The following is a 17,785-nucleotide window of genomic DNA, read 5'->3' as shown; positions in this document are numbered from 1 at the left end:
AATTTTATTTAGAGGGTGCAGAAGAGGACTGTCCTTAGGAACTAACATGCCGCTCATCCGAGGCATGAATCTATCTTTCAGTTTGTAGAGGTCACACCGTCCTGTAGAGTTGTGTATTAGCACGAATATGAAATGCGTCACAGTCGTCATATCAGTTTCATTATCTTGAAGTGTCACTATATCTATATATATATATATATATATATATATATATATATATATATATATATATATATATATATATATATATATATATATATATATATATATATATATATATATATATATAAAGCATGTATTACATTTACTTAGATTAGCTTACCAACATTATATGATTTATATAGATATCAACATACATTTATCTTTAACGGAATGGTAAGGAAAATCATAAACCTGTTTTAGAATAGTGCTGTGTGAGCAGCATGCCAGTGATTACACCATATACCATTATGACGTGGTCGCCGCAGCCACCAGTGTGTCAGCACTGCTGAAGAATTCATTTGGCTTCTTGCGCTTGACTCGGCCTTTTATCTCCAGGTCTGCCACCTCTCTTATAGTTCCAGAATTTGTCACCTAGACCCATCAATATATTATTGATATATATATATATATATATATATATATATATATATATATATATATATATATATATATATATATATATATATATATATATATATATATATATATATATATATATATATATATATATATATATATATATATATATATATATATATATATATATAAATATAAAAAGAAGTATGTCTGTTTGTATGTTTGTGTGTGGTGTTTTGTTTGTGTCCGACGAGAATCACGGAAACTACTCTTTACCGATCTGTAGTGATGATGGATGGTGTTATATGTAGTGATGATGATGGATGGTGTTATATGGCGTGATGATGGATGGTGTTATATGTAGTGATGATGAATGGTGTTATATGTAGTGATGATGATGGATGGTGTTATATGTAGTGATGATGGATGGTGTTATATGTAGTGATGATGGATGGTGTTATATGTAGTGATGATGGATGGTGTTATATGTAGTGATGATGATGGATGGTGTTATATGTAGTGATGATGGATGGTGTTATATGTAGTGATGATGGATGGTGTTATATGTAGTGATGATGGATGGTGTTATATGTAGTGATGATGATGGATGATGTTATATGTAGTGATGATGGATGGTGTTATATGTAGTGATGATGGATGGTGTTATATGTAGTGATGATGGATGGTGTTATATGTAGTGAAGATGAGTGGTGTTATATGTAGTGATGATGATGGATGGTGTTATATGTAGTGATGATGGATGGTGTTATATGTAGTGATGATGGATGGTGTTATATAGTGATGATAGATGGTGTTATATGTAGTGATGATGGATGGTGTTATATGTAGTGATGATGGATGTTGTTATATGTAGTGATGATGGATGGTGTTATATGTAGTGATGATGGATGGTGTTATATGTAGTGATGATAGATGGTGTTATATGTAGTGATGATAGATGGTGTTATATGTAGTGATGATGGATGGTGTTATATGGAGTTTTGATGGGTTGTGTTATATGTCGTGATGATTAGACAATAAAATAATAACAGTTTAATGCTAAAAAAATATACTTTGCTGTACCATTGTAGTGAAAAACATGGTGGAACTTACATACACCGTTAATGATCTATTGATGGAAAAAGAAGTTTTGGGGACTGAACAGTGAGACAATGTGGAGCCTCCCGGAGGGTGGCGTCCTACCGTTGTGGAATCGCCGCCCCGAGGGCGGCGATTCTTATATATATATATATATATATATATATATATATATATATATATATATATATATATATATATATATATATATATATATATATATATATATATATATATATATATATACAGGGTTTAATTGCGAAATAGAGATAACTTCTTTTATTTTTAAACTTTTGACTTGTAACAGACAGTCGTGTATATAGTTTTAATACATAGTTATAAATTAATACATATCTTATTCTTAATTTTCGTACTTATGTATAATTTGGCTCTACTTTATATCTATTTCCTAACCTATGGTTCTTTTTCCCCTTCTCTCCTTTTGCATTAAAATCGCTCATTATAATTGAATTTCTAATTATTTCAACACCGTTTGCCTTTTTATCTTCGTAACAATGTTGTAGGATCTAATCTTCTGCATCATATATCGTTGCATTAACCGGAAATATTGCCATCTTTATAGTTGTAGCATTACTAACAAGAGTATCTTTTACACTGCCTTCATGTCCCCCTGCACAAGTACCTGCGCCTCCCTCATGTCGCTCTACACAAGTACCTGCACCTCCCTCATGTCCTCTACACACGTACCTGCACCTCCCTCATGTCCCCTACACAAGTAACTGCACCTCCTCATGTCGCTCTACACAAGTACCTGCACCCCTCATGTCCCTCTACACAAGTACCTGCACCTCCCTCATGTCCCCTACACAAGTAACTGCACCTCCCTCATGTCCCCCTGCACAAGTACCTGTACCTCCCCATGTCCCCCTGCACAAGTACCTGCACCTCCTCATGTTCCCCACACAAGTACCTGCACCTCCCTCATGTCCCCTACACAAGTACCTGCACCTCCCTCATGTTCCCCTACACAAGTACCTGCACCCTCCTCATGTTCCCCTACACAGTATCTGCACCTCCTCATGTCCCCCTGCACAAGGTACCTGCACCTCCCTCATGTTCCCCTACACAAGTACCTGCACCTCCTCATGTCCCCTACACAAGTACCTGCACCTCCTCATGTCCCCCTATACAAGTAACTGCACCTCCCTCATGTCGCTCTACACAAGTACCTGCACTCCCTCATGTCCCTCTACACAAGTACCTGCACCTCCTCATGTCCCCCACACAAGTACCTGCACCTCCATCATGTCGCTCTACACAAGTACCCACCTCCCTCATGTCCCTCACACAAGCACTCTGCACCTCCCTCATGTCCCTACGTTACCTGCACCTCCATCATGTCGCTCTACCTAAGTACCTGCACCTCCCCTCATGTCCCCCTGCACAAGTACCTGCACCTCCCTCATGTTCCCCACACAAGTACCTGCACCTCCCTCATGTCCCCCCACACAAGTACCTGCACCTCCATCATGCTCTACTCAAGTACCTGCACCTCCCTCTGTCCCCTGCACAAGTACCTGCACCTCCCTCATGTCCCCTGCACAAGTACCTGCACCTCCCTCATGTCCCACACAAGTACCTGCACCTCCATCATGTCGCTTCACTCAAGTACCTGCACCTCCTCATGTCCCCTGCACAAGTACCTGCACCTCCCTCATGTCCCCTGCACAAGTACCTGCACCTCCTCTATGTCCCCTGCACAAGTACCTGCACCTCCATCATGTCCCCTGCACAAGTACCTGCACCTCCCCATGTCCCCCATACAAGTACCTGCACCTCCATCATGTCGCTCTACTCAAGTACCTGCACTCCCTCATGTCCCCAAGTACCTGCACCTCCTCATGTCCCCTGCACAAGTACCTGCACCTCCCTCATGTCCCCCTGCACAAGTACCTGCACTCCATCATGTCCCCTGCACAAGTACCTGCACCTCCCTCATGTCCCCTACACAAGTACCTGCACCTCATGTCCCCACACAAGTACCTGCACCTCCCTCATGTCCCCCTACACAAGTACCTGCACCTCCCTCATGTCCCCCTATACAAGTACCTGCACCTCCATCATGTCGCTCTACACAAGTACCTGCACCTCCCTCATACAAAGTATCTGCACCTCCATCGTGTATTTCTTCACCTCAATATGTCAGCAGCATTCTTCATTATAGTTTTTGAATCAGCCTATCTTAATTCACTTAATCCTTAGATAACCAACTGCATCCCTTTCATGCACAAAATACTGACTTTTCACCATGTTTTAGTGTTCTCACATTTCTGGTCCTAAATTTAACTTCATGTACGGTTATTCTTAAGCTCTTAAGGTTGTTAATTAATACCAAAACCTTTCTTTTGCGTAGGCAATGCTTGTTACTCCCCGCTGACATACTGCCTACAGAGTACAAATAATAAAAGGATATGACAAGTTAGTATTGAAATAAAAGGGGTAGTGGTCGCTCACACTTCTCTGAGAAGGACCAGTCCAAATCACCTTATTTTAAAGGACGGAAACTAGTAAAACCCAGATTTGGGAAGAAAGTCGGACAATAGATATGTCCCTCTATAACTGTGGTTAATAGTAGCAAGAACTATGAGAAGAATGTGCAGTCTAGGGCACATGTGACTCTAGTAAAAGCCAACTGAGAGCGACGCCTAGATCAGCAGGTACTTCCAAATGTTCTTATAATCTTACACGAATACTCTGCTCTAGTGATGAATCTTGCATCCATATGACTTTGGCCGACGAGTCATCCACCACCTCTTGCAAGGTCTGGTAAGGCTCTGGGATATATCTCACCGCCAAGTGGGATATGAGATTACCATTGTAGCTTTGTCTTAACACTAGCGTCATCAACATCCACACCGCCATGAACAGCAACTCCCACCACCATTCCGACGCCATCGACACCATAGAAAAATCTGTAGGAAAGTATATATATTGGAAAAGATAATAAATACAATATTTTTTTATCGTATTTTTATTCAGTAACCCATCTTCCATCACGCAGTTAGGAGTGTTTATCATTACAGGAAGTGGCCATAATCACACAACAAATGAAGAGGAATTATAGTTAGGGTGAATTAAATTATTTATTGCTAGTTCTGGAAATATAAGACTTAAAGAAAATTAAGAAAGGGGCGGTATTCTCATTCCTCAAAGACAACCGTTGTAATGGGACTGGATGCTGAAATTACAGGTGTGGGGTCACCTGTTTGGGACGCAAAACACAGATGAGAAGTTCTAGAAGTTTATTTTACTGATGATTGTCTTTGTCGCTATTATTATCACTTAAATTTATTCTATTATCTTTGTATTACCATAACAAATATATTAATCAGATATTGTTTTGTTTATATTTGTTTTTAACATGAGAGTAAAGTGTTGATATATTCTAGACTCTAGAGAATTACTTAGCAATGCATTTTCTTTCTTAGGAGAAAGAACTTGTTGATTTTTATGATATATGGCATTTTACTTTGGATTCGGTTGTATAGATTTTTGTGCAATCTCAATTGATACGAAATATTAGTTTTGGTAAATGTATATATTTGAGGAAACCTTGACACTAAAAGCTTCTTCTAATTACACACTTCATGCTACTAAACCCTACACACGCACACACACACACACACTTGTCAACCGTCAGTGAGACAAGACATGCCCCGAAGGCGCTCCCGGTTTTAGCAGCCAGGCCGAGTCTGTTTGGCCTCGCCCACTTCCTGCTATACCCCAACGCCCTACCAGCCTTACTACACCGGGATCTATTCAGCAAAAACATTCTAGTGATTAGTGAACGATTGATTATGTGGAGCAAAATTTATAGGTAATTTAAGGAACTTTCAGCAAAGTATTCAAGTCATCAGTGCAATAAGTGATTATCATACAGTGCTCGATAGTGCACACCAAGGAAAAATAGGACAGTGGGCACTTTATCGGTCACCTTTAAAGTGCCAGTGACAAGGACCACCGCGGTGTTTACATATATCGTGATAACTGTGTCGGCGAGCCCAAGCAACCAGGACAAAGACCCACGGGTTCTACGACTGACAACATTAACAGATGTCTACTTGTGTCAGTGGCCCCTCAGTGCCGTCAGTGACAAACAATTCCGTCCGCCCACAACAGATATCAAATTGGTGATGGCCACTCAACTACTCTACCCCACGCACTCTGTACCCATCTAAAGCTGGGAACGGTTATCCTGATGGCAGTGTTATCAAAGGCGACTCGTCACTGAATATAGTCCACGCGCCGAGCCGCAGACAAGGTCAGCCACAATACCAGAACTGACATCTCCACATTTGAAGTTCCACGGATATGGCGGATCTCCTGTCTTTACCGCCAAGTTATCCAACGTCACTTCCTAGCTAACAACAAGTTCGGACGAGCTGGCAACTACAGTCAGGTCAGCTGCCGCCAGCGTCGTTGCCATATGTGAGGCTTGGCAAATTGTGCCTGAAACGTGTCATATTGAGGATATCAACTCTTTCATCACCTTCGTTCACATAGACGCGGAGGGGGCGTTGCCTCTTCGTCAAGATGACCTACGCTCCGTCACGCCTGGATGTTCAAGTCCCAGCAGATGTGGAAGCATTATGGGTACGGTCGCGGCTACGGGCCAACCCGGGCCACAACACCGTTTCCATCATAACTGGGGGCGGCTACCATCCCGCCTCGCTCACCTACCAGAGACACTCTTATCAATTATCTTATCACCACCTCAGACCACCTCAGAGTTAGGCCCATAAAAGCAAGTTAGTATTATGTGGGATTTTAATGAAATTGACACCACTGATATCAAGGACCAGCTATCACTTCATCGCCAAGTTGTGACCTTTCCCCTACACACGGTCAAAATACCCTTGACCTTAGTCTTAACTGACTTAGCGGACCAGTACCAACCACCTCAACCAATGCCTTCCTATCGGGTGTAGCACACACTTTATCAGTGCTCTGGGTCCCCAGCTGCCACTCCCACTCAAGCACAGAGACCCTACATCAAGACCTACAGGCTTATTTACTGACTCTGCAGTGCGCCTCTTCGGGCAGTGGATAGTTCGCCACTATCCCTGGACTGAAGTACTTAGCGTGGATGACGTAAAAACCAAATGGATAAATTATACCAACACCACCACGGAGCTCACCACCACTCTTCCCCGAGAAGTCCGTCAGATCTCACCCAGCTGACTTGGGTTCTGATCACACCTCGGATCAAAAGACTTATGCAACAGAGAGACAGAGCTTTCATCTCAATGACCACATCCAAGCAGGTCCCTTCTAAATCCGAGTCATCCGCGAAATACGCACTCGCAAAGAAGTCCCACTACCCAACCAAATCCATAACACCTGAAGCAGACCAACATCAGTCAATGGTATGGTGTTTAAAGAACTCTGTGGACTAAAGTTCAACAAGACACACCCTCCCTTCCTAGCCATCTCACTAATGTTGACGCAGCTGAGCAAACAAATAACCATTTCTGCTACGATATGTGCTAGACGCTCCCTTCGGCTTGACACATACAATCCACTTCCCTGCTTACCTACCAGCCCCCCTTCCCACTGACTTAGTAGAAGAATTTGAAGTAGCAAAACGCCTGGACGTAAACTAAAATTAAAACGCTTTTACCACCTCTAGTATTGACTTTACCAATGAAACTCTTCAAGGAGTTCTCCCGAGCTGCTAAACCCTATGCTCCATCATCAATGCTTCTCTCAATCAAGCCAGATGCCCAGCTGGACTGGAAGACTCTTTTTATGTACCACCAGTGCCCAAGTCAACCAGCCCATAATCCTTAAATCAGCTTAATCTATTGCAATCATCCCAATACCCAGCCTAATCTGTGAAAGTTTTGTGTTCGACTGGGCTTATGCTGATATTGCAGGAGTCGTAGACCCTCGTGCTACCGGCAATACGAAAACTTCCTCCACCACTCAATTTCCTCCGTCTGTCAGCTTTCTCGGATTACATATACCGCCATCTCGAGAAACGAAAAACGTCTGTAGCTGCCGCCTTCATTGATTTCATACTCAAAGCGTTCGACCTAGTCGACCACAATAATATAATCATCAACAGCTATTGACCTCGGGCTTCGGAGAGGTAGTCTTTATACCATGGCTACAGATCTCCTCAGTGACCGACGCCAAGCTGTACGCTTCCCGAGGGCTGTCTCCACCTTCAGTGACTCACCACCTGTGGCGTCTCAAGGCACCAAGATGGGAATACTCTTGCTTCCTTATGCTCATCAATGATGCCTCAAGAGAAACTCCCTGCTCGCTGGAAATATGTCGACGACTCCACCATTGGGATCAGCGTCAACAATTTGCCCCCAACTATACTGCCCTTCAGGATTTATTGAACAGTTCCAAACTAGCCACCAACAACCATGTCACCATCAAATCCATACCAAGACCATGGTTATGCATACATCAACCCTCTCCTCCGACATTGTCCCACCTCCTTCCATTACTCTAGGTCCGGAACACACCCAGGTTGTAGATTCCACGAAGCTCCTCGGCGTCACCATAGACAACAAACTAAATTGGAAACCACACGTCGCGAAGTTATCAAATCTCCAGTTTCCGTCTCCACCTCCGCTGACTCAAGTCCTTGAGTTCCTGCACACGAGCTCCTCACAGTGCGTTTACACAACATTCATACTTCCTAAGCTCACGTATGCCTCCCCACCTGGTCTTCCTCCCCTAAATGCCACACAACGTAAACACCTAGAAAAAGTGCAAAAGAGGGCATGTAAGATTATTCTCTCCCTTCCTACCTAGCGCCATATCAAGAAGCGCTCAACATACTGGACCTCTTTCTTGACTCTCACTGACCATCACCACGACCTCATCTGCAATTTGTAAGAAGCTTCTTACACCATCCTCGACACCGGCTCGTACTACCACCTGAGATCCCTAGTCCGAGAATTGCTGTTCGACACCACAACCGCATCCAGCCCATACGTGCACGAACTGATCGCTATAAGAACAGCCCAGTCCCAACCATTGTAAAATTTTATCATTAATCTTAGTAAATAAATCGTAGTGTATCTACCCCAGTAAACACTACTCCTGCACTGTCACTATGTTGAATGAACTTCGTAGTTTGAGCTTTTCCCATCTAGTTATTATATGTCTTATTTGTATCAATTTATGTTACTTGTATATTATTTTGTAATTCGTAACCTATTCCCCAAATGTGTAACTGTATATTTCAGCCTTATGGTTGCTAAGCTCTTCAATAAACTGTTAATTTATTATTATATATTATTTACACACACACACACACACACACACACACACACACAACACACTATATATATATATATATATATATATATATATATATATATATATATATATATATATATATATATATATATAGAGAGAGAGAGAGAGAGAGAGAGAGAGAGAGAGAGAGGAGAGAGAGAGAGAGAGAGAGAGGAGAGAGGAGGAGAGGAGAGAGAGAGAGAGAGAGAGAGAGATATGGTTACATGGACTGTGAATAAGAAATTTAAGTCTATAATCAGAACCAATACCTTTTCCGGAGTCTGACTGATACAGTGGAAATGGATTTACAATAACGTATAACATCACACCCCACGACCTTGGCTTGACACCTTTATTCACTTAAACAGTTTTGCAACATAAAGAATTTAGTTTTTACAATGTAAAGTGTACCGCTGAACCGCTGAACAAATATGATGGTTATAAAGCCGTGCCTTACAAAAATAGAAATTAAATTACAATATAATAAAGGAAATAAACAAACAATGAGTGATAAAATTATATATTTAATGATAAATATTCACTAATGAGAGATTCTTATACTTTTGGTGTTGTGTTTAAAATGTCGTTGAAGGTTATTGTCCCAAGAGGGAAGAAATGATAACAGAGGTTAGGATAGCCAAAGAATGTTGAAAATAGTAAAGCTTATCAAAGATTAGCGGCAAATATCTACACTCGGTTTGGTAGGATAAGTACTCAATCAAAGCTGGGTGACAACAGGTGTGACTTGGTTGTAAACAAGGGTCACTAAAATAGGAGGCGAGCGCTGTCCCATTGGCTGTCTCAACACATGATTACTGTAGAAGAAAGAATTGAACAGCAACCTAACTTACTCTGACTAAGAAGCAATCGAATCAATCCAAGCTTGTCCATTTCGTTACTCCTCCTTGCATTCACGCTGGAGAGGTATGAAGACAAGAAAAAATAGTTGCCAGTAATACCAGTAGCGATGTCAAAATGGCTACCCAAACCATCTGGGTGAACGGTAGAAGGAAGCCCCACGGGTCCATCTCTGGTCTCCTCGACCTCCAGCAGACGTAGGTTATATCTACCATGAACGTGAAATCCACCACCTCAGCACGGCTGTAGGTCAGGCTGAGGGGACCAGTCGAGAAGTGGCCTTCCTACATCACCACACCATGAGATATTGAATGAAAATCGCAAAAATATTAATGAAAATAAACAATGAAATATAATAATAATAATAATAATAATAATAATAATAATAATAATAATAATAATAATAATAATAAAATAATAATAATAATAATAATAAAATAATAGTAATAATAATAATAATAATAATAAATAATAATAATAAATATTTTGATTTCATTCTAGAACAGGGGTTCTCAACCAGGGGGAATTTCAGGGGAAATTCAGGTTTTCAGGGGAAACTGATTCGGGAGCAAGAGATATGTTCGATGAGAAATCAATCACAGAATTTTGGCCCTTGATGCGCGATTCCTACCCAAAAGTGGCAGAAAGAGCTATCCGTGCATTGCTTCCGTTTGTGTCGACATATCTTTGTGAGTCAAGCTTTTCAACTCTGTTGCAAATTAAAACGAAGCAACGTAGTAGATTAGAGGTAGAAAATGACCTGCGTTGTGCCCTTTCAAGCACTCCTCCGCGTATCCCAGAATTGGCGAAGAAAAAACAATCACAGGTTTCTCATTGACTGTAATCTTCATCTGAATAAAATTAATTACAAATTTACAATATCCTGGTATTCTATTGAACTTTTTGTTTATTGCATTATGCTTCAGTTTGGTCTGTTTAGTAATTCATTATAAATATAAAAAAACTATTTTACTTTTATTCAAGTTTTATAAATCCATCAACATTTTCAATGGGCATTTAATTTGTAAAACTCCACTATAAAAATAATCCATGTAAAATTGTAAATGTATATGTACTAATATGGAAAAAATAAAGGATTTTCAGTATTATATGCATATTATTTGGAATGCACTTTTTGAGGCAGACAATCTTGGAAAGGAGGGGGGAATGACATTCTGACATATGGTGAAAGGGGTGCATGGGGCAAACAAGGTTGAGAACCACTGATCTAGAATATCTTTCATGACAACCGAAACTATGAACAACAACCTCCTTCAAATGTCGTTGTCTTTCATTCACTAATGTGTCCTGTAATGGTGGTCCCTTTCTATAACAAGTCCTCATGATATTTATCTGGTTTATCCATATGACTTCACATACTGTATCATCACACATTACAGCACGTCCATTCTCAAAAACAACTCATCCCCGTGCTCTGCGGTCATTCAAGTACAGCCCCAGGCAACAGTTCAGTGCCAGGCAGCTTTGGCTAACCTGGATACTTGGCATCATCGAGGACACGCACGCACACATACAGTACGTCCAGCCTCGAGGTCCGATTATGTGAACAATCCATTATATGGCGTCATTATTTGCATATCATCTATGAACTACACAATTTATCGATGATCAATGGTAAAAAATGGTAAAGATTGTATTTTATACTGTATTCCTTTTAACATGATTATCAGTGATATTGGCTACTGTCAGTCAGTAGCTAAAATACAATACCTCGATCTTTCATGTCTACCAAACCATAATTTCCATTTTCAATATATATATATATATATATATATATATATATATATATATATATATATATATATATATATATATATATATATATATATTTTGGGGGGGGTTATGTAATTATGCAATACTTGTATAATGTAAAACAACCGTGTATGAAGAAAATGACATGAAATGTTTGTGGTGAACTATTACTGTTTCATTTCATAAAACATAAGTATGATGATAGGAATATAAAATATTATGTCTTTGGAAAAGAAACTACTTATATGTTGCAAACACACTTTTAATAAACAAAATAAAATAAAATAGAGGTAACACAGAAACACATATAGTACCTGTTAGACACCTGAATTATCTGAACACTCCATTCTAGAGCGTGTCTATATGGTCCTCCATTTTAAATGTCACCACTTATCAATGATAAGATTTCTCTTATGTGAGAGCCAGGAGGACACACAGTGTATAAAACAATATATTTGTAGTAGAGAGGTTCACAATGGAGAGTGGTCCATCCCGAAAGGGAGTGGTGGTGGGTATATTATCCTTCTCCTATTGCTTTTATTGATGACGCCAGTCTCATAATATTACACATGATAGTTTATTGTAATATGATAATGCCGATTCTAGGGAGAGTTCATGCTATATACGACAACTTTTAACTTATCCGAGATTTTCACTTGGCCATACAGCAAACGCACTGTCATTCCCTCCAATGACAACCATTGGAGACCAACACCAACGAAATCACAAGACAGATGGGAGTCTCGAGATCAAAGGTGTGGTGTTGGTTAGAACGGTTTGAAGAGTCTGATAATTTAAGACTTTCCCACATCAGAACGGGATAAACTTACCAGAGTAACAGACGGCGCAAGGACAATGGCAAACATTGGCGACCATCCTTTCACAAATGCAGTGGGCACGACTTAGCGTTGCATTTTGAGACCGACTCACTTGTTAAATTCCTGTTCCCACCAGCCCAGTATAACCACTGTAGTCACGTGAGACACATGAAGTCATTAACACGTGTGGTAGGCGCCAACCATCAGCGGAGCGAGGGGAGGGAGGAAGGGTGAGGCTGGGAGCCACATGGCCAGGGCCCGGGAGTAGGCTTCTCCGGCACCAGGGCACTGTGGATGCCAGAAGTTGTCACATTGATTACTACACTACACCTACAAATACCAATTTACACATGGTTATAGCTCACTGAAACTGATGTGAAGTCACTAAGAATAACACTCTGACTCACAATGTTCAAAATACTGTATAAGTTAATTTGGTTATCCTCAGTGTGTGGTGTGTGGCACACAGGTGGTAAACGTTGGCTGGGCGGCGCAACCCTCTTATGATGCGAGGTAAGTTAACCTCAATAGTCCCATACATAAGAGGGAGGTCGGTCAGTCGTGGCGTGACCACATATGGGGACAGACGTGCCCATAGGTGCTCTTGACTTCCCAATTGTCCTAAAAAGGTCCCCTCAGCCGGCAAGTTTTTGCCAGCATGGGGGTCGACATAAACGTCCCAGAAGAGGCTCTCTCATGGACGGAGACATCTCTGATATGGATGCCATCGCCAACTCGCCTGGTCATACTGAACCAACACCCTTCAAGAGTCAGACCCCAGTGATTATGACAGTGACGGTAACATTTTTATGGAAAAAACTAGCCGGAGTGGAAACACCAATGCCACGGACCCTATCACCCTGCCCTCTGCCAACCAGCCAAGTAAGCTGAATCTGCATTTCCCCAAGGACTCACTGAAAAAAGTAGAGGAACGGTTTAATTGGATGAAGAAGTACTGCAAACAACACGGTCTCATCATTCCATTCCGACAAGGTAAGAACCGGAACTTTATCAAGTGTCAGACTCCTGAGGTCTATGAAACACTTAGTACTCTTGTGTTTGACGGGGTTGTCCTGGTGCCCCTCCCAGTCGACGCTGATGAATGTTGCCACATCCTAGTGAAACAATTCCCACTATATGCTGACATCGAAGATGCGTATGACTTTAATTCTAGTATACTCAGTTTCGTCGAAATTACCTGGGAAACAACACCCCACAAGCTGCTGTCATTGACAAGTGGAAGGGAAGGGAATGCCCAACCACTGTGGAGGCCAACCCAAACCTACCTCCACTATATGCAGAACCCTATCATCCTGAGCCTGCTTTTTGTGTTATCTGTTCTCATTGGAGTCACACCTTCACTGCCTGCTGCCGACGTGATCGTCCCAGGTGTCGCTTCTGTTCACATAACCATAACTCCGCCGCCTATGCCGAGAAAATCAAAGACCACCTTAATAGGGGTGGTGTGGGCTATGTAGTTGATTCCAGGTGTTGTAACTGTGGCGGCCAGCACAATGCTGACTCACGGCAATGCCCCAATCGCCTGTCGGTCCCAGGCGAAAAGCCTCCCCGAAGGCAGCGTCTACTACAACGCCCCCCCCCCCAGTCTACCGGGCCGCCTCCCTCTGCATCCCCTCTGTCTCCAGCAATGCCTTCTTCAACAACACCTGCCCCTGCCTGGCCTCACCTGGCTGCAACACAGCAGTCCCGACCGTCTCCTAACTCAACTATTACTGGGCCTCCGCCCTGTCTCTACTCTGACGCTGTCAGTTCTTGTGCTCCCACCGGTGTCCCCCTACAACCCCCCTCCAGTGACATGATACATCATATCCCTCTTCCAATAATTTACCAACCGTATTGAAAAACTCTTCGTTACACTCTGTACCACCATCTCCGACCTACTCTTGCCCTCTGTTGCCACCCAGTCACTCCTGTCTTCTGGTATGACACAAGATGGTAATCCTCCTGTGAGCCTCCCCTGCTCACTGTCTACTCCACCGCCGGCAGCCTTCACTACTGGTGTAGCGCCTACCGGGCCTTCCCTGGTGTGTCCTGCTGCCCCCGAGCGAAGTCTTGCCCCATTCTTCACGACACGTGGTGCCTCAACCTGTCCTCCACCCACCGCAAGCCGTGCCCGCTCCTGTGTCTGTGCTGTCTCCACCAAGGCTACCTATTAGACCTGAGGACACAACCCCCGGCTACCTGTACCCCACCGGCATGTCGACGCACACGCCATCACAATCACACAAAAAGGTGTGTCCCTCAATGTTGTCAATGCCTATGTGCCTCCCCCCACCCCTCCTGCACCTGTCCCACCACACCATATCACCTCCACCCCCACTGTACTTCGCCATGCCTAGTACATTGGCCAGCCTGAGCCTGGCCGCACTATTTGTAAACTGTGTGGTCAACCCGATTCTCACATCCTCTCTCACTACATCCTCACTTGCCCTATGACCTCCTCCTACAGGTCCCCAGCCGTTACTAACACCTCTTCCCTCCCTGACCAGATATCTCTCCTCCTAATGACAGGCCTGGCACTTGACATTATTAGTGACCTGCCTCACTTTGCCATAAACAGATACATTGTACCGGGAATTTCCCCCCACACACTCATCATCTGTCACTTTATGTAACTTGCTGACAAAACCCTTCAGGCTTTTACGCCCTTAATGCATGAGTCATACAGGCAAGCATGAACTATGCACGCTTCCCAGATGGGCGCTGTAAACGCTTCTGCGCTTCACCTTGCACAGGATGTAAGTGGGTGCCCAATAAACTAGCCCCCTCGTGGGCAATCTAATAAAAAAAAGGGGGAGAAGGTAGGTAGACGGCAGCAAGCAGAACGCTGGCCTGGCACCTCAGTGTATGACTTCTGACCTCAACCTTTAAGGCTGTGACTTGAAATTAGGTATCTCCTTATGCAGCGTTTTTATGCCTGTCCTCCTGACACTCACATAAGACTACTCATATCATCGATACATGATGTAACTCATAGAGGATGTGCACATAGATATGCCATACAATGGATTGTTCACATGATCCAGGTGTCTCGCAGACGGTTGAGGAGCGCTGATCAACACAGCAATTTAGAAACCACAGACTGACGCTAAAGCTATGGTCCCGGTAGATCCAACTTGTGTGTTTGTGCGTGAGTGTCTCTGATTCTGCCACATAACCAGATTAGGCAAAACTGCCTGGCACAGGACTTTTGTCCGGGACTGTACTTCGTTACTTCTTTGATGTACTGTACATTCCCGCAAAATATTATTGCCCTTCACTGCATCTTTCCAATTATAACTATGCCTTACATCTCTTTCCTATCATCCGCATAAAAATTATACACTCACGGCATCTAGTTTCTTCTTATCTAGATATTTGCTAACACTGTAAACTCATTATAAAGACACCATTAGTGTTTCAATCTCTCCTTATTTTCTTATTTCTTACCCACTGCATTATACTTTCTTTCTTACTCTTGCATCTAGGGACCATACAGTATATGTAAAATTGGTAGGAAAATAATTAGATGAGAGCTTGATCCTACTGGGGCTCTTAGGCTCTCATAAAGACTCTAGAATTTTCAGGATATATCAGTCAAAGGCTGTTTATTGCTCCAAAAGGAAATACTTAAATAATACAAATCAAACAATTGCAATGTTGTAGGTTTATAAAGTAAGGAGCCATTATACAACACAATTCCTACACATCTCTCATATCAGACCTACAGTACCTTTACCTTTTGGTATGGCTGGAAGACATGATTATAATCTTACTAATAATGCCGTTTGGAAGCCATGGTTGAATATCCTATGTAACAAATTCCATGTTAAAATGGGCAATTATGGGAAAAAAACACAAAGTTCAAATATAATGACCTATAACCCCTAGAAAACTGTCACAACACTCACCTCCCTCATCACCATGCCTACCATACCAGACCAGGACCCATCTGCCTGCTTGGAACCGGAGGATCCATCAGCTGGAATCACAAATCTGTACCTGGTGTTTTGATAAGAGATCATTCATAGGTTTCTTAAAATACTAACGTTTCGGGTGACGAGAGACCTACGTACGAAACTAAAATCAGAAAAACCCTAAAACATACAGTAGATATGACCTTAATTGAGTCGAGCCTTAGTGAGAAAGGCACAACAATTCACAAGAAGCTATATCACCAATGGATGGCTTTACTTTATATTTATACAAGGCTTCCATAATGAGGAGGTCCGTCTCACAATTGTTCCTGCCAAGAACTGAGAAATCAGACTGCGACAACGGGTGGTCATGCTGGTGGACGTGGTCACGGGTAGCTGAATGTGGTGGTTGTGTGATTAACTGGCCTGTTCGGACGGAACGTCCCAAGTACTCATGTATGTGAGTTTTAAAGATTATTTTCTTTTAATCTATACTCGTATACGCTGCCCTACAGCTAGCTCACGTACAGTAAATTGATAAACAACTGAGGATTGCAGGTGTTTGGGTATGGTGTTTTTAATTTTAAATATTTTTTTAATTGAACTCTGGGTTTTGAAGACTAGCGTAAGAGAAATTTGTGGATAGAATTCACTGAGAAGTTTCTTAAGTTTGTTTCTAAGGGTGAAACGGAGTGGGCCTGTGTACGGTATGGTGAAATAGATAGCATATTTAGGGTCGGTGTGAATTTGAGGCTGTGTGGGACTAAAAAACCTATTAAGGGTTTTGTCTATATGAGTATCTGTAAATGTCTGAGGGAAACCATTGTTAAAGAGTAGTTCCTTTATGAATTTCAGTTCAATGTCCAGGTGGAAATAGCTTGAACATATATTAAAGGCTCTGTCGGTAAGAGTACGTATTAGATTTCGTTTGTGATTAAGAGGAATGAATGATGAAAATTTTGTACTCAAACCTGTGACTGTTGGTTTTCTGTATAAGGCTGTCTCGAAACTATTATGAAGACGGTGGATATTTATAATATGAAATGATAAAATATTGTCCTTTTCTAATTCACAAGTAAATTTGATGTTGCCATGTTTCGAATGTAAATAATTTAGGAACACGGGGACATGATCAAGTGATCTGAAAATTAAGCATGTGTCATCAACAAACCGACGATAGAGAAAAGGCTTAAATTGGGGGGGACATTCGGTTCGTCAAAGCTTCTCGTGGTGACAGAGGAAAGCGTTGGCCAACGTGGGACCTAAGGGCGAACCCATAGCAACACCATCAGTGTTCATAAGCTTTGTTATTAGATAAAAACAAACAATTATTTACAGCCAGTTTTAAAAATTCTAAAAATTTTGGCCTATTGAATCCATCAACTATATCTGTATCTGAGAATAGTTCATCTGTACATATGTCAATAATTTCGGCAAGAGGAATGTCGGTTAGTAGAGACTATATCAAAGTAAGCCATAACA

At 41.9% G+C, this 17,785-nt stretch overlaps 1 protein-coding gene and 1 long non-coding RNA gene across 2 annotated transcripts in view; both read right to left on the bottom strand.

Annotated features, from left to right (window-relative positions):
- Positions 1-17,785, bottom strand: part of LOC121873778 (probable glutamate receptor) — a 105,291-nt gene that overhangs the window by 9,543 nt on the left and 77,963 nt on the right. The gene's annotated exons all lie outside the window — the stretch shown is intronic.
- On the bottom strand, positions 5-4,606 carry LOC121873780. The gene is made up of 3 exons (XR_006090309.1): positions 4,363-4,606; positions 394-573; positions 5-101 (listed from the first exon to the last, which is right to left on the bottom strand). It is a non-coding gene; the product is annotated as an uncharacterized LOC121873780 (long non-coding RNA).

The sequence above is a fragment of the Homarus americanus genome, unplaced genomic scaffold, assembly GCF_018991925.1.
Source record: "Homarus americanus isolate GMGI-L3 unplaced genomic scaffold, GMGI_Hamer_2.0 scaffold25827, whole genome shotgun sequence".
NCBI lineage: Eukaryota > Metazoa > Arthropoda > Malacostraca > Decapoda > Nephropidae > Homarus > Homarus americanus.
The sequence above is the reverse complement of the archived record's forward strand: the minus strand, read 5'-3'. Positions and strand labels throughout refer to the sequence as shown.